Below are 22137 nucleotides of genomic sequence, written 5' to 3'. Positions count from 1 at the left end.
CATTGAGGTAAGGAGTTTGCCTTTCATGCAGGAGGTCATCGGCTCGAATCTCGGCGCCCCATATGGTCCCTGGTGCCTGCCAGGAGCAATCTCTGAGCCTGGAGCCAGGCATAACCCCTGAGCACTGCTGGGTGCTACCTAAAAACCAGAAAAAAAAAAGGAGAAAAAAAGATAAGTATAAGTGGGGGCAACAACTTCAATAACCACACCAAAACAAAGAAATCAACCAAAAATAGATAGATAAATAAAAATAATAATAATAATAATAATAATGAAAATGATTACTTCTTATGAGGCCATTTCTTTTGTCTTAATTTCTGTTTATGATTCTGCTAATGTATTGCATTGTCATAAATATCTAATGACACCTTTATTAGTTATTAATAAATATATGGGCACAAAAAGATGAAGAGAGAGTTTCATCTACAGAGTTCAATGCATTTTTCTAATAATTTTCTTTCTATAAAATAAGATGACACTTACTTGGAGAACTGTGCAAGAGTTTTACTGTGAATAATTCATTCTTGTAAAATAAAGTCAGAGACATTGAAAGGCAGTCTGAAAAACCTGGATTACTCTATTCTAAGCATTGCAAATATGAAACAATTTAAAAACAAACAAATTCATTTGCTATCAACACAAATCTGATTCAGATTTTGATTCTGACATATTGTTTATTTAATATCTTATATCTCTTCAATAAAGTAATAGGGTATTCAATATATAGTCATTGTAGGGCCAGAGAGATAGCATGCATTTCATGCAGAAGGACTATGGTTCAAATCCGGGAATCCCATATGGTCCCCCCGTGCCTGCCAGAGGCAATTTCTGAGCATAGAGCCAGGAGTAACTCCTGGGCGCTGCCAGGCGTGACCCCAAAACAAAACAAAACAAACAAAACAAAAAGTATATATAGTCTTTGTAAATTATATGCCAAATATTATAACAATATTATTTACATAGAAATAATTAAAGTTGATAGCTCAACATTAAAAATCATAGATTAAATTTTAGTATGAATATACTCAATAAATATTTTCTAAGTTGGAAAATACTCTGCGTGCTTTTCTTGTTAATGTGTTTTTCAGTGTGCAAACTATGTAAAATCTGTTTTTTCTCTGCTTCATATGGCTAGTATTTTTATTTGTGTTCTTGAGGTTTTATTCCTTTTTTTTTGTTTTTGTTTTTGTTTTTTGGGCCACACCCAGTGAAGCTCAGGGCTTCCTCCTGGCAATACACTCAGAAATAGCTTCTGGCTTTGGGAACTATATGGGAAGCCTAGGGATCGAATCACAGTCAGTCCTAGGTCATCAGTGTGCAAGGCAAACTTACCTTACCACTGTGCCACCACTCCGGGCCCTATATTTATAATTCTTGAATAATCATTGCATTATTAATACATCAATTATTAATTGTATCATTAATATTTAAGGTATGCAACATTATAAATTAAAAACTGTTGGGGATCGGAGAGATAGCATGGAGGTAGGGCATTTGCGTTGCATGCAGAAGGACAGTGATTCAAATACTGGCATCCCATCTGGTCCCCTGAGCCTGCCAGGAGCTATTTCTGAGAGTAGAACCACAGGAGTAACCCCTGAGCGCTGCTGGGTGTGACCCAAAAACCAAAATCAATAAATCAATAAATCAGTCAATCAATCAATCAATAAATAAATAAGATAAAATAAAAACTGTATATACTCCGGCCTAGGATTTGTATAATAACCAAGATCTCTAATTCCAGAGGTACCACTTTGACAACTGCGACAGAGCTGTTCTTCTGGAAACACAACACAGGACTTTATCCTAAGCTCATCTTAGGATCTGTCCAAAAACCAAGACCACCAATTACAGGAGACTGATTATAACAACAGAGGGAACAGAACTGCTAGTACCATAAAGAAAGATGCTACCCCAGGCTTCATCCTATGACTTGTACAAATACCAAGATATCTAGTTAGAGACCCGATACTATCAGCCACAGCTGAGCGGAAAGTTTCCTGGCACTGAAAAAAAAAATTACTTGGGGTGTGAAAAGGAGAGTGTATGGAGCCTGTAGTTATACATACCCATGACAGTATGCTTCAAGAACTGGGAAACCCTGGATCTTTTAGGCCAGGAGACTTCCCTTTCTAATTTCCCCAATATTTACTATGCCCATGCAAAACAAAACAAAACAAAAACAAACAAACAAACAAACCTTGCCACAACAGCCCTCCTTCCTTTTTACTTTTCTTGTATTTGTTGCTGTGGTGCTTTTATGTAATTGCTGATTTTGGTCTTTTGTTTGAGTTTTGTTTCTTTTGTGTTTTGTCTATTTGGTTGTTGTTTATTTTTGTTTATTTTGGTGAGTTTTTTGTTTGATTATTTTGTGGTGATTTTCTTCTATTTTTCTTTTCTTCTTTTAAATTGATATTTATTACTTCTAGACAGACTCCTCTTGATATTTTTGTTTGTTTGTTTGTATTTTACATATACATATTGGTTTTTTTTTTCATCTTCTCTTTTGTCTCAAACAGAACCACATAACTTGAGTCATCTTGTTCTACCTCATAAATTGGGGGGGGAATGGATGATGGTACCAGAATCAAACAATTTTAAGAACATGAGTAGAAATAAAAAAATGATTAGACTTACACACCAAACCCAAAGTCAGTGACAACAGAATCAATACCTAATCTTCAACAAGCTATACACAGAGGGGACAAGTTATAATAACAGTCCGGGAGGCAAAAGAGGGGAATGTTGGGAACAGGGCTGGAGGGAGGACAAAATGGTGGTGGGAATATCCCTGATTCAATGTCACTATGTACTTTAAATATTACTCTGAAAGACTTGTAACTCACTTTGATTACAATAAAAATTAAAAAAAAAGACACACCACAAACTGGGAAAAAGAAAAAAACTATATATAATATATTTAGTGTAATACTAAAAGTTCACTTGAAAGCCCACTCACTGCAGAGTTATCTAGATTTATGAATACAAATCACTGTTGTACACAATCTATAAATAAAGTTTTGATACTAATATATCCTACCTCTTATATTGTTTGAAAAAGTTATAAAGAGAAGAGACTTAAAAAGTTCTGAGAGACCCAGCTATCTTTTTTAAGAAAAATAATTATTGGCAAACAGTTTAATGATCACAAAAGCTTATTTTCATGCTCTCCAACCAATAAATTAAATTTTAATTTCAAGTCTTTTAATTTTGAGAAATTTTAGGGTTTGAGCCAGAAAAATGAATTGTCTGCCACCTTTGCTTCAATGCTTTCTGAATTATGATTTTAATTTACAGTATACTTGGATCCTTCCATGAAACTTACTTCGTTTTTCTCATTTTACTTATTTGCATAATACAATTTGTTGAAGCAATTGCTTCACCAGTCAGTGTAGTTATTGTCTTTGTAAAAATGTACTGCTATTTTTGACCTTGAAGAAATGAATTTTTTTGAAATTCAGGCATTTTTAAATGTCTGATAGATCGATTAAATAACTATTCATCTTTGTGTAAAATTGTGCTTATCTGAATCTAGTATCTTCTGTTAATTTGTAAATGTTTATAATTTCCTTTATTCATAAAGAATTAATTTATTTAATCCATCTCCAGCAACAAGCAAAGGACAGGAGTTTATATTGCTCATCACTTGTCAAGTCTAGCAAAAGGGATCTAAGGTTTCAAACACTACGATTGCTCACATGCAAGAATAATGACACAAGCAAACCAGCACTGTGATTCCTGCTGCTTGTGTAGTTCCAGGTTCTCTTCATTCATCTTCACTGCTGTAGGATAATGAATTCTCCTGAGAGTTACAAAAAGTCTTGGTGGTGATATGGAAATGAGTGCTGAAGATGAACTCGGACTTCTCATGTTGTGCCTGTTTTGACATAAGGAAGATTTTCATCATGCTTAATTTTATGCCAGAAGAGAAAAATAAGTAGGTAAGGGTTTTTTCTCTGAGAATTCAGCCTTCCTTACCATTAATGACACAACATTCTGTTTGCTCCAGCAGAAGCTGAAAGAAATAGTAGCTTAGAAACCTATGACCTATTCCCTGGGCCCAAAGAGTTTGAAAACATGTGTTTAAATAAATATTAGTTTATGAACAATAAATTCACTTAAAACATTAGAGCAATGACTATATAATATTGTTGTATTTATATATGTAATGATACATTTTTAAAATATATAGAACCTTAACATATTTCTATATATTATTAACATTTTGAAATAAATAGACTTTTACTAGGATCAAACTCAATACAACTTATTAGATTTTATTATGGAGTTTTATTGTTTATGTTATTAAATTTTAAAACATTTTTCCATGCAAAACCTCACAGGTGTTATAGATTTAGATTGGTCCTCTTTCCTTTAAAAACAAGCTTGACCTACTTTAAGAACAATGCTTTCTTTAATTAATAAATCAATAATTTATGGCCTTTGTTTGTACATAAGATATTAAACATATGCACTGTAAATCTTTATGAACAAAGAAACAAAAATCTTGTGATTAAAATAGGCCTGAGAAATTTCACTAATGGGGCATTTTCACATCTAAGGTCAAAACATTATAACTTAAGGAGGGGAATATTTTACCTATATACAAGAAAAAGTATTATTTACCAAGATAATCTAAAGCATGTATTTTTCTCATTTTGATCTTTGGGAGAGTTTCAGTGTCGGTGTGCTAGGAATAAAGAGAAATCAAGGCTGTAGTCTGACAATGATTCTTATGGCTGTGGCAAGGTTTCAACTTTTGAAACTGCTACATTTTAAAACTAAGCACTTTTTTACATAATATTATAAAATGTTTAGTCTTTTTTTATTCAACCTGGAGGGAACATTTATGGGGATTAAACTGTTCCTAGAAATTCAATGTCCTGTAACATGTTAAATCAATGTGGTTAGACCATATTTCCAATAGAATATAGATAAATATGAAAATATACAATCACTTTCCATTAATAAAGCAGTTTTCAAGTTTGGTGCTTCATTATCTTAGTAAAAAATGAGTCAAAATTGATAAAACTAAAATTTAAATACTCAATTTGTTACGCTTCACATAAAATTGCTACCTAGTTTAAAAATAAAGCAAAACAAAGTAAAAATCAGTTGCATATTTAGTATAATAAAGTAAAATGTTGAAGCAAAACACAGACTTTTTTTCCTTTGCTAACGAAATATAAATGATTTTGAAATATCATGATTTATTAAATGGTCTGGTTTTAGTTTGTATAACATTTTTCTGACAGGTAAAATTATAATTAAATTTAGTTATTATATCATTATATAGGTAATTTGGGTACACATTCATTTTATGTACCTTAGACTAAATCCCACATTTGTTTGACAAGAACATTCCCTTTATAAAAAGCCACTCTAGCATTTATAAGGTAATTATAAGTTATATATTCTGTATAAATCAATGAATTAAAATGTTCTCAGTTAATCTCATTTGCTAGGTGAACTGTAGGCATTTCTAGATCTCCTATTTTGATTCTAGATGATATTTGTAAAATGTGATCCTGAAATATTTAGTTACTCAATGGTTGATTAGTGTACCTTTAAGGTTCTAGATGGAAATGATATCTCTATTTGACAGCTACAAAGGTCTTGACATGTAGCCTCAAACCACATAGTTGTCAGGGTCTCTAATTACCAGAGATTTTTTAGGGAAAACATCATCAAAAAATGAAGTTGTCCACAAATTCAAAACACTATTATTTTTACTGTGACTTTGTGGGGTATCTCCTTGGCTGCCAGGCTTGTGGAAAAAAGAAAGAATGCATTTTCTCCAAAAAGAGTTGGTGATATCATCACAAATACTTATATACTTGAGATTTGGTCAGATTCATGTCTCTGAAGAAAATCATAGAGGATGGTGAGTCAGGGTCATAGGCAAAGTGTTGATTATGGGTGATGGATGCAGCAGTCTTGGCTTTGGCAGCACAGAATCCTGGTGCTTCCTTTTCTCCCAAGATTGTCAGCATTCTGCTATGTGAAAAATTAATTTTTTAATTTTTAATTTTAACTTACATCTAAATTCCTCTTTCTAAAAAGAATTAATAGTGACAACAATAGAGGCTGCAATATTACCTTTAGGATATAGTTATATTTTGTTTATTGGAGCTATATATAAATAGCTAAATTCAAAAGTATGATTCTAACAACCATACTCTAAACTCTAAAATATGTAAACATGATATTGTTTAAGTTTCACAATGCACAGCAAAATATTATGCATATAATTTGATTCAGATCACTTTGTTCGCTAAATTCTTCACTAAAACAAGTTGAATAAACCCTTTCAGTCAGCTTCCATAGTCCTCAAATTCACATTATTTCTATTTCATAAATTAGGAGGCCAATTCCATAGAACTGGAAATTTTTGATGATAAGGTGATAATTTCTCCTGAATACTATAGACCACTATGAAGTATGGTCCACTCCCCACCTAGAATCTGCAATAATCAATTTCTCCCAGCATGCTTTGGTATAAGGGTATAATAAATAACTCCTTCTTGATTTGATCATTTTGACTAATCGTCAGTTTGCTTACAACAGCATATGTACTTTGCAGATTCATGGTTTTCATTGTGTATATACTCCATATCTTCATTATCCACTCATTCCTCATTTGACAGATAGATGATTCTATATCATATCTCTTATGAAAAGTTCTGTAATTAATAATGGTAAGCATATGCCATTTGAATTACTGCTTTTGTTTTCAGGGGGTAAATACAAGGAAGTGAAATTCCTGTCAGAGAAAAGTTCAGTTTCTTTATGAGGAATATGAATATTATTTTCCATAGGAATTTAGATACAGAGAACTAGGGATTTAGACTACACAACTTCCCCATAAGCAGTGCTCAAGATTTCCACTTATACTTTATTTATGACAATACAGATTGTTTCCAACTTTAGAGAGAATGAAAAACACCCTCTCAAGCTCATAGTTTTCTACTGGATTCATACTTGAGGTTCAATCCTGGTGGGATTCAGGCGATTATAAATTCATTTGGGTATCTAGCTTTGTCTTCCATATGTAAGTCAAGCATCATATCCACTGTACAATCTATCTGGCTTACTGCCAGTTAATTTGATACTTTTGATTCTTTCTGGTGTTAAAATATATTCCATTGTCATATTAATTTGAATGTCCCTTAATTAATGTCCCTGATAAAAAAAACTATTCATATGCGTATTGGCCATCATTATTTTTTTCAGTAAAATATTTGTCGATAATGTCTCCCAACATTTTTTTTTTTTTTTTTTTTTTTTTTTTTTTTTTGGTTTTTGGGCCACACCCACCCGGTGACGCTCAGGGGTTACTCCTGGCTATGCGCTCAGAAGTCGCTCCTGGCTTGGGGGACCATATGGGACGCCGGGGGATCGAACCGCGGTCCGTCTCCTAGGCTAGCGCAGGTAAGGCTTACCTTACCTCCAGCGCCACCGCCCGGCCCCAATGTCTCCCAACATTTGGATATAAATTTTACTTTTTATTGTTGATCATAGTAGGTTTTGTTTATATCTCGGATATTAAGTCTTTGCATGATTATTGAGTGCAGATATTTTTAGCAAAATCTTAGCAAATAAATTTGATACAGAAGATTCCACAAGTTAAATTTATCCAAGTCTTTTAAGGATGATTTATCACATGCATGTCAATTAAAAATATATATCAACATAAGAAAAGATTAAAAATATATAATCATATCAATATATTTACAGAAAGCTATAAACAAGATCCAATATTTATTCATAATTAAACAAATACAATAAAGTAAAAGTAATAGGAATATTCCTCAGGAATTTAAATATTATATATAACAGATAGCTATTGTTATTAATGATAAAAGTGTGAAAGCATTCCCTATGGAATAATGCAAAAAACTGGGATATCCACTGTCTCCACTTTTGTTATTGTAGTATTATAAGTCTTAGCAATAGAAACCAAAAAATTAGAAATGAAGAAACTAAAAGTGGAAAAGATATATACAGATTATATGATAATATAAATGGAAGACTTAAAGAGTACACTAAAATCTTTTAGAAACAAAAATATAGCAGAATGACTGAGGTTGAGGGAGGACAATTCGGTGATGGGAACTCCCTTGTTTTTATGTTAACATGTACCTAAAATATTATCGTCAATGATATGTAAGCCACTATGATTAAAATAAATATTATATTTAAAAATAAGTAAAAAGAGAGAGATTTGAGAGATTTGCACTTACTAAAAATTACAGTATGTATCAATTAAGAAAGATACAGAAACAAAATATTAAAAAATAATTTATTTTCATGGCTTATGAATTCTATATTGTAAATATAATCATGGTACCTAAATTATGATCATGGTACCTAAATTATTATGTACATTGACTTCAATGCCAATCCAAATTAAAATGATGTTATACAACAACAAAAGAGTCAATAACAAAGTTTGTATAATACATGAATAGTAGTTTCAAATCAAAACATCAATGAGACAGAATCTCACACTACAGAGAATTTTACAAATCACAAGAACAAGAACAAACAGTGCTGACACAACTGCAAGGAGAAAGGACACTTTCACTGCTGGTGGAAATGATAACTAGTCTAGTCCTTTTGAAAAATGATATGATATTCCTCAAAAACCTAAAATTATGCTTCTATATGATACAAAAAAGTAGCATTCCTCAGAATAAATAATTGGAGCCCAAAAACACAATGTAGGAGAGCCCTCTGCATTTATAGGTTCATTACAGATCTAATCATAATAGATAAGATTAGGAACCAACACAATAACAGGTGAGTGGATAAAAAAATACATTGGTACATCTACACAATGGAATACAACAAGACTCTTAGGTAAAACAAAATAATGTAATTTGCTTATACATGGATGGATATTGAGAGTATTATGCTAGTTAAATGAGTCAGAGAAAGAGGCATAATTATAAAATGACCACATTCATTTGTGGGATATAAAATAGTATGGTAATAAATTCAAAGATGATAGAGAGGAGGGTCAGGAAGACACATCCATGGTAGGAAGCTTGCTACAAAAAAGACAGGGGGCTTCAGTTTGTACAGAGAAATGACCACTCTGACAAGGATAGCTGTAAATTATCACTCTGGGCAAAAATTGGAACTGAAAGCAGATAAAGTGATAGTCATAACCCCCAATAATAATATTGCAAACTCCAGTGTCTAATAGAACAAAGAAAAGAAAAGGTGATGATTTTTATTGTCACATATGAATTTAAGTAGTGAATGATCCACTTCTTTGAAAAATGACATGGGCATTTTTATAGAGATTGCATCTATACAATGCCTTGGGTAGCTTTGCCATTTAAATGATCTTAATATTTTAATACATTAACATTATAATATGTTAATACATTCCTGCTCATAGTTTAGGAGGATTAACAACCTTAAAATGACAATTCTTTCCAAAGAATTGTACAGATTTAATGTAATTCCTATAAGAATGCCATAACTTTTTTAAAGTAGTAGATCAAATGCTCCTGAAATTCATATGAAACAAAAAATGCTCATGAATTTTGGGAAAATGAAGGTGGGAAGCATCTATTTTACCAACTTTAAATTTTACTGGAAAGCATTGGTCATTAAAATAGCATGGCACTAAATAAAGATAGAACCTCTGATCAATAAAATTAACATGAATTTTCTGAGTCTAACTTGCAGGTGTATTATGAATTATTTTTGATAAAAAGTAAAATAATAAAGTACAGTGATGAAAGCCTCTTCATCAAGTGATATTGGAAAATCTGGTTAGCTACATAACAAATAAGTGAACTCAGATCTTTATTTAACACCTTGAACAAAGGGCAATTAAAATAGATTAAAGATCTTGCTGTTTAACATGAAAACATAAGATAGGTATAAGAAAATAGGCACAGAATACTCCATGAAAATAGGTCTCCAACCCCTCCAACTCAGATGAGCTCAGTGCATAAACTCTCCCATAAACCCTCTACACTCAAACCTTGGGAACCCTATCTCAGTGAGGATTGGGTACAGGGACCACACAGGCAGGTTTTAAACCAGGACCACGTGTAAACCGGCCCCTACCCCAAAAGCCCCCATTATGTCTCCAGCCTCTGCCAGCCAGAAGCCCATACTCCTCCTCAGAAGAAGTCAGTGGGAACTGCACATACTCACTCTGGCTGCCACTGCCCCACAAATCTCCTGGACACTTCAGTTCATATCAGACTGTCCTAGGCATATCTGGTCCAACATCTTTTTCCCTTATGAAATATATAGCCACAAAATCAGAAGAACAACACAACAAAATAGTTTGTAATATTTCTATCATACTTGGGCAACCTCACTTACCTAGAATAAACAAACTCTAACACAGATATAACTCCAACCACTTCTCACACAATTAAATAGAGCACCTTTAAAAAAAACACCCTAAGACTCTAGCACCCCAAACCACCCAATGCAAAAAACAATTGGAAAATGAGACACCAGCAGCAGGGGAAATAGAAATTCTAGTACATTTACAAATTCTCTAAACCTCACAAACTATATATAGATGAAGATCTAAAATTAGCATTAAATATCTTAGCAATAGAATTCAAGGAATCATTAGCCAAAGAAATTAAAAAAAAATCCATAGACAAATAACTCAACCAACTCAAAGAACTATATCAGAATATAAAAAAACCCATACAAATGGAACTAAAGGAACTAAATATCATTCTAACTATAGTAGTAGAATCACACACAGAGAGAATTGAATAAATGAATTTGAAGGCAAAATACAAGCTAGTAAAACCGAAGAAGTCAATAAATAAATGAGAAAAACATTGGAAGGATATGTAAGGTACCTAATGAACAAATACAAAAGAAATAAGAAGTTCAGAAGGGGAAGAAAAGGTAAAGGTAGAGGAAAAATGTGAGGGGAATAATAGCATAGAATTTTCCCACTCTTCAAAAAGAGACTTCTGTGCAAATCCAAGAGACAAAAATAATTCCAAATAAAAAAGACCCTAATAGATCAACAAGATATAAAGTAATCCAAATGGCAAAAGAAAACAATCCAGAAATTAATTCTTCAAAGTAATATGAGAGAAAAATTACATAATGTACAAAGAAAGGAATATAAGAATCAAACCAGATTTCCCATTTTAAACAATTTAGACAAGAAGACAGTGGAATCACATATTTAAATTACTGCATAAAAAGAAATTTCCAACTAAAAATCTAAAAACTCTCATTTATTTGAGAGGGAGGGCTGAAAACATTCTCAGACATAAAGAAACTCACAATACTTGTGCTAACCAAGCCACATCTAAATGAACTACCCAAGGATCAAATACACAAACCAAATACCCATTTATAACAACAACAACAACAACAACCCTACATAATATAACAGCACCCAAAACCCCCTCTGTCAATAATTTCTTTAAATATCAATAGAATAAATTCTTCCATTAAAAGGCACAAAGTGGGGTCAGAGTAGTGGTGCAGTGGTAGAGCATCTGCCTTGCATGCGGCTGACCTAGAACAGATGGCAGTTCGTCCCTCCTGTATTCCTTACGGTCCCCAAGCCAGGAGCGTTTTCTGAGTGCATAGCCAGAAGTAATCCCTGTGCCTCACCATGTGTGGCACAAACAAATAAAAAAGGTACAAAGTAAAGGGTTGGATCAGGAAACAAAATCTTGATATCTATTGCCTCCAGGACACACACTTATAAGTTCACAATAGACACAGGCTTGGAGTAAAAGGATGGAAATCAATTATACATGCCACTGGAAAAAAAAAAAAAGCTGGGACAGACATAGTTATATCAACTTATATCAGACCAAATTGCATTCAACCTCAGAAAGGACTCAGATACAAAGTTGGACACTACTTATTTATCAAAGGAACAGTGGACCAAGAATTACTAACTCTGATCAACATTTATGGATCAACTGTGGAGCCAGCAAAATATGCAAGACATTTGCTCATAAAAATAGAGAAACATATGAAAGGAAATTTGATGGTAGTGGTATATTTCAACACGCCATTTTCACCACTAGACAGATACACTAGCCAGAACACTAGAAAACACATAAGAGCCCTAAATTAGAAACTAGAAGAACTAGGACTAATAAAATTATACAGGACTCTCAGATCACAAATGAATGGGAAGATATTATAACAGAACCTCAAGAAATACAACATACCATGTTGGATTATTATGAGCAACTGTACTCAGTTAAGTTGGAGAACCTAACAGAAATAGACAATTTCATAGAAAAATATCTCCTGAGACTTAATTAGGTATAAGTAGAAAGCCCAAACAGGCCGATCACAAGTAAGGGAATTGAAACAGTAATTAAAAAATTCCCAAATAATAAAAGTCCAGGACCAGATGGTTTTACAGGTGAATTCTATTAAACATTCAGAGAATTTCTACCATTGATCCTTAGACTCTTCCAAAACATCAAAAAGAAAAGAATCCTTCCCAGTTTCTTTTATGGAGTTAATATTATCCTCATTACCAAAGCTTACCAAGAAACCACAAATAAAGAAAACTACAGACCTATCTCACTAATGAACATGGATGCAAATTTCTTAAAAAAAAATCTTAGCAAAGCGAATTCAACAATACATCAAAAAGATTATGCATCATGACCAAATAGGTTTCATTCCAGGGATGCATAAATGGTTCAACATATGAAAATCAATTAACATAATATAGTACATTAACAAAAAAAGACAACTCCACATGACCCTATCAATTGATGCAAAGAAAGTGTTTAAAAACTCTAATACTCATATATGATAAACACTAAGCAAAATAGGATTGGAAGGAACATTACTCAAGATAATAAGAGCTATCTATTTTTGTTTGGCCTAATTTATTTTTAATATAATTTTATTTTATTTATAGTGGCTTACATATCATTCACAGTAATATTCCAGGTACATATTTATGTTGAGTCAGGGGAATTCCCACCACCGAACTGTCCTCCCACATCCACTCCCATCCTGCCTCCCATATCCTCCACTCTCCCCCCAGGGGCTGCTAGAATGCGTGGTCCCTTCTGTGTCTAGTTTATTACTTAGTGGTCTTATAACTGTTTGGTCTTGGTGCCTCCATTACTGCCCCCTCTAATTGGGAGGCAGGGCTAGAACGTTCAAGTTAATGTGGTTTTGTTTGAGGAAGAGAAATGTAATATAATGGGGTAAAATTCAACTGCGCTGACTATGAGCAGAGTCATTCTAGAGGCTCTCATCCTTGGTTTGAGGGACGAAGGGAAAAAGAAAAAGGTGAAACACCACAGCAGTTCAAAAAGAGGAATCAAATAAGATATACAGTGAGTACTGTAGCAATAAAAATCTGCACCACATAGTTGCCATGGTCGTGAGATAGGAAATATGACAAGGTGCAAAAAGGAAGAAGAGAAAAGAAGAAAGAAAAAGTAAATATATAAATAAAAAATGGACAACTAATTCAATATCCACCCCAAAACAAAGAAATCAACAAAAACTAGATATAAAAAAAAAGGATTATTTAGTGTTTTTGTCTCCGCCCCCCCCCCCTGCATAGGCACAGTAAATATTGGGGTCATCCGAAATGGGAATCCCCTTGGTCTAAGAGATACAGGGTTTCTCTACCCTTGGAACATATTGTCATGGGATTAAGACTCCTTTCAAGTTTATTTACTCTCCCCTTTGTGTTTTTGTGGCATATGGAAAACTTCTGCCCCAATCTGGATGATAAAACCAGACCTCTAAATCTAGAGGTCTCAGTCTGTGCACAGATCAAGGAGTGGAACTTATGATGAAGACTTTCTTTGTGATTTTAGAAATTCTGTTTCCTCGATGTCATTTTAGTCTGTCTTCTGTGGTTAGTGGTCTTGATCCTTGCGCTGAAACTCGGATGGAACCTGGGATATCGTCTTTTGTTTTGTTTCCAGAAGACCCATTCAGTTGCAATGGCCTCAGTCAAGTCTCTGGAATTAGAGGTCATGATTGTTGTGCAGGACTTAGACCAAACCCTAGACTAGGGCTTTCTTGTTGGTTTCAGAATACATACTGCTAGGTCATGGTTCTCTATCAGTCAATCATCTGTAGATCACGTTCTTGGCTTTTGCATGGCCCATAGTGCGATGAGTCTTCTGATTTTGTTTTATCATTAGTTGGTAAGATAGGATAACCTGTTCTTATGTCCATTTGTTCCCAATTTCCTCGTTGTCAGGATATCATATTAGAATTGGCACATGTTGGAGGTTGAGTAGTATTCAGGATGTCCCAGATGGGCTTTGGTTCCTGTAGCTGTTGTGAAGAACTGTGTCATTTCTATGTCTGGGGTTCAGGATTCAAGTCTGGATGGTTGGTGTATAATATTCTGGAGTCTAAGATGGATCCACATGACATATTTTCAAGGTGGGAGATTCCCCTGTATTGTAAATAAGTATGAGTTCTTATCCCTAGTAGATTAGAGCTTGTTTATATACACGATATTTCCCCTTTTTTAGTGTACCTTTGCAGGAAGAAATGGTGCTTCATTATATTGCCTGTGCATTTGGTGGTGAAAAGAACAGAGGAACAAGTCACACACCCAAAAAGCATAAAAATAGAAGTAAAAAATATATTTGCTCACATATGTGAAAAATATTTTTAAGTAAAATAAAATAAAAAATAAAGAGGTAGTGTTATACAGGTCTTATATTTATGATGGAAGTATAGGTTTCCCATTGCCTTTTGAGATTTTCTTGTGGGGTGTGGGTTCCCAGGCACCTTTTTATCGCACACCCTGCCCTTCTTGAGATTGGTAAAAGATTTGAGGGAGGGGGGTCTTGTGTAAAGTTCTTGCATTGGGAATCCTTTTAGGGCTAAGTCCGGTATCCAGCAACAGTCCACGTTAGGATAAGTTGGTAGGGAGGGCCACACAGCATGAGTCAGCAGGGGTGTTGGTTGTCTTTTCCTGCCGGGGACGAGGTGTGGGTTTGAGTGGATGTCCCTTTTCTTGGGTGCTGGGTACTGGTTCATTAGGGTAGGAGGTCAGTCTTGCTGCCTAATAGATTAAGAACTGAGGGTGAAGAGTTTTAATAAATTGGAAAATATGGATGGGATTGAGTGGTGAAGGGGTAGTTGGATTCCTGGAAGGGGGATAGGGGAGGTTTTAACAATGAAATACTGAAAGCATTTCCACTAAGCTCAGGCACTAGACAAGGCTGTCCACTGTCTCCACTCTTGTTCTACATATTTTCAGAAGTCCTAGCAACAGCAATTAGACAAGATAAGAAAATCAGAGGAACTCAAATAAGGAAAGAGGAAGTCAAACCATCTCCAATTTGCAGATCACATGAGGATATGTATTGAAAATCTTAGAGTCTACAGAAAGGCACCAAGAAACAATAAACTAATATAGCAAAGTGACCAGCTACAAAGTCAATACACAAAAGTCAGTTATATTCATCTGTAAAAATAATAGGAGAAAAGAAATAGATCAAAAAGCTTATCCCATTTTAAATAGTATCTAAAAATAGCAAGTACCTAGGAATCAACTAAGATGAGAGGTGAAATTCCTATACCACAAAAACATCAGTAAATTTTAGAAATCATTTGAAGGAGACCTAAGGAGTTGGAAGAGCATCCATACTTATAGGTAGGAAGAATCAATATCATCAAAATCAAAATAAGGGATTAGAAGAAAATTCCATGCTCATGCATAGGAAGAATCAACATAATCAAAATGACGATCCTACCTAAACTACTATATAGATTCAATACAATGCCTATAAAAATTCAGACATAATTCTTGACTTAGAACAATCAATTATAAAGTCACGAGGAACCACAAAAGAACTAGGTTAACCAAATCAATATTAATTATCAAGGAACTGGGTGGTATCTTTTTACCTCACTTGAACCTTTACTACAAAGCCATACTGATTGCAAATGGTTCTGGAACAAAGACAGAGTCTAAGACCAATGGGTCAGAATAGATCATACAGTGACATACCCAAAATATACAGTCAATTAATATTTGACAAGGAAATGGAGACACATACCCTATACATAGATTGGGAGTATTAATATCATTAAAATGACAATATTCCCCAAAGCATTATATGCAGATTTACTGCAATTCCTCTAAAGTTACACATGACTTTCTTCCAAGAGGTGGATCAAACACTTCTGAAATTCATTTAGAAAAATATACACCCATGAATAGCTAAAGCGACCTTTAGGAAAGAGAAAATGAGGCACCAATTTCCCCAACTTTAAATTGTATTGCAAAGCAATAATCATTAAACCAGAATGATATTGAAATAAAGACAGACCCTCAGATCAGTGAAATAGACTAGATTATTCAGATAATGTTTCACAATTATACAATCAATTAAACTTTGATGAAGGGCAAGAAATGCAAAATAGATCAAGGAAAGCTTCTTCAATAAGTAGTGTTGGGAAAACTGGTCAGCTACATGCAAAAAAGTGAACTTGGACCTCCATCTAACACCATGCACAAGGCCAAATCCAAATGGATTAAAGACCTTGATATCAGACCTGGAACCATATGGTATATAGAAGAACAAATAGGTAAAACACTCTATGACATTGAGACTAAAGGCATTCAAGGATGAAACAGTGCTATCCAAGCAAATGGTTGTGGATATAAACACATGAAACTATATTATGCTGAGATGACACCGCACACAAAGAAAATAGTGACAAGAATACAAAGACCACCAACAGAAAGGGAGAAACTATTCACCCAATACCCATCAGATAAGAGGCTAATATCTAAGATACACAAGGTACTAACAGAACTGAACAAGAAAAACATCTAACCTTTACAAAAAATGAGGAGCAGAAATGAACAGATATTTACTCAAAGAAGAAACACATATGTCCAAAAAGTACATGAAAAATTGCTCCACGTCACTAATCATCAGGGAGATGCAAATTAAAACAACAATGAGGTTACATCTTATACCACAGAGATTGGAACTTATCACAAAGAACAAAAACAATCAGTGCTGGTGGGGATGTGGAGATAAAGGAACTCTCATTCACTGCTGATGAGAATGCCATTTAGGGCAGCCTTTATAAAAAACAAAATGGATATTCCTCATTTTGCATTTTGTAACTTGTAATTTTGCTTTCATATAATCTATAGCAATTCTAGGTATCTACCCTAAAAACACAAAAACACAATATAAAAATGCCTTCTACACATTTGTATTCATTGCAGTGCTGTTTACAGCAGCCAGAATCTGGAAACAATCAAGATGGTTTTCAACTGTTGAGTGGTTAAAGGAACTGTGGTACATATACATAAATAGATACTATGCAACCATCAGGAAAAATTAAGGCATGACATTTTCCTATACAAGAATGGTCATGAAAACTATTATTATGAGTGAAAAAAATCAGAGGAAGATTAAAATATAGTCTCATTCATCTATTAGATTTTAAAAAAATAAGACATTATTTTAATAATACCCAGAGTCAGTAGACATGAGGGCTAGAAGGACCAGGTCAAGACATGAAGTTTATGACAAGGAGTGGTGAGTGCAGTTAGAGAAATAACTACACCAAAATCTATTATGACAATGGTAATGAGTAAGATAATTAGAATGCCTGTCAAATACAGGCATGGGCTGGGAGGGGAGGAGTGAAGTGGGGGGCATAGGCTGTGGAAATGTTGAGCTGGTGAAGGGGATATTCTTTTTTATGGCTGAAACCCAACTAAAAACATGTTTGTAATCATAATGCTTAATTAAAAATATTATTAAAAATAAAAATAAAGCAATTGCCAAATGTTGCACATTATGTATCTTATCTTTCATGCATTAATTCAGTTCAAAAAAATGGAAGAGGAGCACAAAGCCTTTACTCTCTCTGTAGCTGTTTACATTGAAGAGCTTTTGAATCAATCTCTAACTACAGAAGGATATAATAATATTCTAATGTTTTTATTCACAGAAACAGGTGCAGAATATGTTTGGAAGCCAGAGACTTCCACTGCAGTGCTTGCTATCAGTATGTTCTAGTGCTTTAATTTTATTATGTATAAAATAATTCTCCAATTTCTTTGGCCCCAGATACTATTATTTTTTATTTCCACAGACCACTCAGAGAGTCACTTTGTCGGGGAGGGAGGTGTTATTGCAGGGTATGTTCTGCAATACCACTCCTAGGTATATACACTATAAATACATAATACCAAATACAGAAAATTATCTGCATCCTTTTTATCACAGCAAAAAATAAAATAGTCATATTTTTAAACAACCCAATGCCTAAAAACAGATAAGTGCATAAAGCAACAGTGGCACAGTTATAAAATGGAATACTATGCAGCTGTTAGCTAAAATCATATCATGAAATTTGCTTATACATACCATATTTTCTGGCATATAAGATGACTCTTGAAACAAAAAAAAAATCAAACGAAAATCGGGGGTCGTCTTATATGCTGAGTATATCCCAAAAAATGTTTCAATATGCCTTAAAATGGAAATTGTCTGAATATTGCCACAAAACAAATTTTCCAACTCGATCCTGCACCAATTACTGCAAGGCTGCTCGGACTGCCTTTCTAACTCAGCCAATCCAAGCAGGCTTTTTATGCATGCAAATTAGACAATGTTTTGGACCCGAATCTACAGAAAACCGGAATCTACACAGAAGCCTGCTGAGATTGGCCGGAGTCAGAGAGGAAGTCTATTACAATGTAACCTCTGAACCTTTGCTTGTTGTGATTGGCTCACTGTGGTACATATAGCTGCAGCACAGGAATGTTCTGTCATATACAGTGAATATAGGTCTAAACCTATGTTTTAACTGTAAAATTAGGGGGTTGACTTATACGCCCAGTCATCTTATATGCCAGAAAATACAGTAGATAAATATAGAGAGTATTGTGTTGAATGAAATAAAAGTCAGAGGGAGAGGGATAAACATAAACTAATATAACTCATTTGTGAGTTATAAGAAGAAAAAATAATATGGTAATAATATCCAGAGACAATAGAAATGAAGACAAGGAAGCCCCATTCATGTTATAAAGCTTGATACAATTAGTGGAGCAGTGCAGTAAGGGCAGAGAAGCAATTCTTATGACAATGTTAATTGAAACTGATCACTCTGCTCAAAAACTGGGTGTTAAAATGAGAAAAAGTGATATTCATGGTGTCCCTTCATTAACAACATTAAAACCAGTGTCTAAAAGGATAAATATAGATATATAACATTATCATAAATATAAATATATAGTGGGAGAGAGAGAGAGAAAAGAAGAGAGAGAGGAAAAGCATGGTCCATGCCCCAGCAAAAAGACACCATGAGGCAGATACCACCTTTTCTTCTAGTCAAATGTACCCATAAAAACAAGAAGATAGAAATTGTAGAAACTACCTTCTCAAATTATGATGCATTTAAAATACAATGAGATTATTAAAAAAAAAGTCAGAGAAAAAACATTAACACCAAGACATAAAAACCCTCACTAATAAACAACCATTAAATTACAGAAAAATAAAAAAGAGGAAATCAAAACATTCCTGGAAACAAATGAAAATTAGAGAACACTTAGAATTTGTGGGGCACAGCAACACTATTATTAAGAGAAAAAATTATATATTTGCAAGCATTCTTCAGGAAGGAAGAAAATCTTAAATACAATAATTAATGGTACAGCTCAACTTATTGGAAAATGTTCCAAAATTTAACTAGAAATAGGCATATAGAAGTAAATTATAAAGCTCAAAGCAGAAATAAAAGAACAGCAAAACACCCTTAAAAATCAATCCAAAAGATCAATAAGTTTGTTTTTTGGAAAAAAAAACAATATCTATAAATCAATAGCAAAACTCACAAGAAGAGAAATATATACTCAGTATATCAAATAAAAAGTGAAAAGGGTAGAGGTTATTACAAGTACTACAGAAATTCAAAGGGTAATTTGATTTGAAACTGTAACTTTGAAAAAGTTTATCACACAACAACAGAACCTGGAAGACAATGACAAGTTTTTGGACTTTTATATCTTCCCAAGGTGGGATCAAGATGATCTGGAATATCTTAACATACCTACCACTATTGAGGAAAATATAATGATAATTTAAAGGCTTCTCAAATACAAATGCCCAGATCAAGATTATTTATTAATTAATTGTTTCAAATCTTTAAAAGGACTTACTGCCAATATTTTTCTGGCTTTTCCAGAAAATTGAAGAAACAGAAACTCTCCCAAATAGTTTCTGTGAAACTATCATATCCCAGATAGCAAAAGGAGATAGAGAAATCTATATCTTTGATTAACACAGATGCAAAAATACTCAACAAAATACTAGTAATATCATCCAAGCGGTCATCAATAAGGTTATACACTGTCATCTAGTAGAATTCATTTCAGACATGCATGGTTGGTTTAACATTGACAAGTTACTCAATATAACCATAGCAATAAAAGGAAAAATTATTTGATCATATCAATAGATCAGAGAGCATTATACAATATTCAACACTTGTTTATTCTAAAAACTCTAAACAAAATGAAGTGAAAGTAACTTTTCTCTATATAATCAAGGCCATTTATCACAAGCCCATAAAAATATTAAACTCAATGAGAAAAAACTAAAAGCCTTTCCACTAAGATCTGACACAATACAAAGTTTCCTCCTCTCAACACTTTTTATTCAATATAGTACTGGAAGTATTTGCATGAGCAATCAGATAAGAAATATATATCAAAGCAATCAGATAGGAAATGAAGAAAATAAATTTTTGCTGTTTTCAGATGAGATAATATATTTTAGAAACTCCAGAAGACTTTACAAAAAAGCTTCAAGAAACAGTAGATTTGTATAGGAAAATGGCAGGCTACAAAATTAATACACAAAATCTCATATTTTTATAGACAAATAATTAAACAGAAGAAACGACTTTAATTACAAAACAATCCTACTAACCATCATGACACAGAAAATCAAGTAACTTGGAGTCAACTTAACTAAAGAAGTATAACACCTATACAAAGAAAACATCAAAAGATTGCTTCAAGAAATAAAACAGGACACAAGAAAATGCAAACCTATTACCTACTCATGGAAGGAAGTATTAATATCATTAAAATTGAAATAATTATCAAAGCATTAGACAGAATTAATAGAAACCCTTTAAGTTTACCCATAATATTTTTCAAAGAAATGATCACACACTTCTGAAATTCATTTGGAACAATAGATTCCCATGAATAGCTAATTCAATCCTTAGGATAAAACAGATAAAATCATCACTTTCTCCAACTTTGAATTTTACTATCAAGCAATACTCATTAAAACAGCATGGCTTTGGAAGACAGACATATCCTCAGATCAATTCATCAGACTTGAGTATTGAGACACTGACCTCCAGATATTCCATTAATAAATCTTTGAAAAGGAGCAAGAAACACAAGAAACACATCTCTTTAAAACCATGCACAGAGTTCAAATTAAAATGGACTAAAGACCTTGAGACCAGACTTAAAACCATTAGGTACATAGTGGAAAATGTAGGCAAAGCAATCCTTGACATTAATATTAAAGGCATCCTATGATAGCTTCGGCAGCACATATACTAAAATTGGAACGATTACAGAGAAGACTAGCATGGCCCCAGAGCAAGGATGACACGCAAATTCATGAAGCATTCCATATTTAAAAAATATACTAAAGGCATCTTAAAGAAGAAAAAAACATTTTCAAGCAAGTGGAAGCAATGATAAATAAAATGGTCTACATTAAATTGAGAAGCTTCTGCACTTCAAAGAAACAGTCACTAAGATATAAATGCTACCCACAGATTGGCATAAACTATTAACCCAATATCCACCCGATAAAGGGTTATTATATAAGATATGCAAGTTACTTACAGAATTTAACAACAACAACAAAAATCTTTTCGCACCATAAAAATGGGGAGAGGACATCTATAATTTCCTCAAATAAGAAATATTGATTAGGGCCCGGAGAGCACAGCGGCGTTTGCCTTGCAAGCAGCCGATCCAGGACTAAAGGTGGTTGGTTCAAATCCCGGTGTCCCATATGGTCCCCCGTGCCTGCCAGAAGCTATTTCTGAGCTGACAGCCAGGAGTGACCCCTGAGCACCGCCGGG

At 33.7% G+C, this 22137-nt stretch overlaps 1 non-coding gene across 1 annotated transcript; it reads left to right on the top strand.

Annotated features, from left to right (window-relative positions):
• The first annotated feature begins 21576 nt into the window (after window positions 1–21576).
• LOC126007505 (U6 spliceosomal RNA) lies at window positions 21577–21684 on the top strand. The gene has a single exon (XR_007495066.1). It is a non-coding gene; the product is annotated as a U6 spliceosomal RNA (small nuclear RNA).
• The last annotated feature ends 453 nt before the right edge of the window (window positions 21685–22137 follow it).

This window comes from Suncus etruscus, chromosome 4, assembly GCF_024139225.1.
Source record: "Suncus etruscus isolate mSunEtr1 chromosome 4, mSunEtr1.pri.cur, whole genome shotgun sequence".
NCBI lineage: Eukaryota > Metazoa > Chordata > Mammalia > Eulipotyphla > Soricidae > Suncus > Suncus etruscus.
This window is presented reverse-complemented; position numbering and strand designations above follow the sequence as displayed.